Raw genomic sequence first — 2,150 nt, 5'->3', positions numbered from 1 at the left:
GTAAAGTGCCTGGGGCTCAGACCTCCCCAGAAAGACAAGCAGAGAATGGGCTCTCATGAGGGGAACATGGGGGGCAGGGACCCCAGATCATGGTACACACATGGGGGCAGAGAGTGGAGGTCAGATGTCCAGAGAGGCAAGGCATGTCCTCTCCAGAACCTGGCTCATATAAGGGGGGACATAGAGCGGGGGGGTCAGATCTCCATTGGTGGGCAGGGGTCCCCCAGATCCTGAAACACAGATGAGGGGGTAGGGATTGGGGCTCAGACATCCCCAGAGAGGCAAATCCCCTCCTTATCTCAGCTCGCATCAAGTGGGACAGGGAACAAAGCTCATGCGCCCCCCCCCTTGAGCATTAGGACCCAGATCCTGACACACACAGGGGCAGGGAGTGGGGCTCAGAAACCCCTGGAGGCAGCACCCCAAGATCCCAGCTCACAAGTGGGATGGGGACAGGGGCTCATAACCCTGAGATCCTGGCACACACACTGAAGGGGAAAATGTGGATCTGAGAGGTGCCTCTGCCCCTATTCTCCCCCAGTTCCACTGCCACTCAACCCCATGTGTCCCTTACCTGAGACCCCGAACCATTCTCACCACCCCTATCACCCAGTCCCATTTATCCTCCTACCTTCCATGCAGCCTCAAACTCCTCACCCTTATTTTCCCACTTCTCCACCCCTAAAATGCCCCTCCCCTGCCAGCAAGCATTCAGTTATCTTTTACAAATACATTCCCCCCAAATAAATTCCCCTTACAGAGACAGGTTTTGGCATTATGCCATCCACCCTTTCCCAAATTTCTGGGACTCTCTTTAACTGAGGCTATGGCTACACTACGAGGCTTTTAGCGACACGGCTTCTGCTGTTACAGCTGTGCCGCTAAAAGGCACGCAATGTAGCTGCTGTTTGTTGGCAGGAGAGAGCTCTCCTGCCAACAAAAAGCTTCCACCCCCTACGAGTGGCAACGGCTTTGTCGGCAGGAGAGCGCTCCTGCTGACAAAGCGCTGTCCACACTGGTGCTTTTCATCAGTAAAACTTTTGTCATTCAGAGGGGAGTTTTTTTAATGCCCTGAACAACAAAAGTTTTGCTGACAAAGTGCCAGTGTAGACAACGCCTGACACTGTCAAGTTCAAGGGACTAATGCTTATCCCCTTGAACTATCCATCTGGTGTGGAACTTTGAAGGCCAGCAGTCCTGTTAACTCCTCTGTGTGGACATGCTAAATATAATCAGTTAGGTACCCAGTAGGCTCATGAGCCTTAGCATGCCTAAGTGGAGAAGCAAAATCTTTTTCAAAGAAGGCTTTAATTTGATTTTTCCCAAAGGTCTGGTGGGTGCCATGCACTCTCTTAGAGATCAAGCCAGGGCTCAGGGTTACCCTATCTGTGAGCAAAAATAGGTTGCCAGAATCTATCAACTTTAAAAAAGCTGTTTTTTTGGGAGAGACTGTGTCTGGAGAACCCATTGGTCAAATAGCCCTGAATGTGGATCCTAACTGCCCTGTGCCCCTATGAGACTCACCAAATTTCGAAGCAGTCCAGATAACCGTGTGGCTTTTAGAGCACTTAGAAGAGCCAAGCTTTAAACGGAAAGCTGGTTTTAACCTCAACTATAGGAGAGCGACAGATAATAGTGGTTTGACTACAATATCTGTAATCTGTAATCTGTCTGGCTGTTCTGTCATACGGTGACAGCATTTTAGCAAGACAACTATTTAAGGCCTCTCTGCCAGTAATAATGTGTAATTTCAGTTGTCCAAGTATAGACTGGTTGAATGTCTCATGGTTTAGAGAGGAAGTTTCTTGATACTCTACCAAAAGCAATTTCTCCTTGGAACATGTAATTCTGAAACATGCAAAAGGAGATTTGGGACCAAACGCCAGTCTGTTCTGGAGGCCAGTGTGGCTGAGTCATTAACAGTGCCATAATAGAATTCAAATCCACACTAGTGGACTAACAAAGGGAAAACAAAATTCTCAGGACTATTCCCTGAAGGGAAGATTCCTTCCAGAGCAGTCCTCTGGTGGGACAGTCTGACTTTCCCTATATGGCGAAGGCAGGACGACATAACCTGCGACACATAATTGACTGATACACCCAGCCATTTTGAATGCCATTGTTGTGCAAGTCTTTGAATGTGAGGCTGA

The sequence above is a fragment of the Emys orbicularis genome, chromosome 3 (genome assembly GCF_028017835.1).
Source record: "Emys orbicularis isolate rEmyOrb1 chromosome 3, rEmyOrb1.hap1, whole genome shotgun sequence".
NCBI lineage: Eukaryota > Metazoa > Chordata > Testudines > Emydidae > Emys > Emys orbicularis.
Note: the sequence above shows the minus strand (reverse complement) of the source record.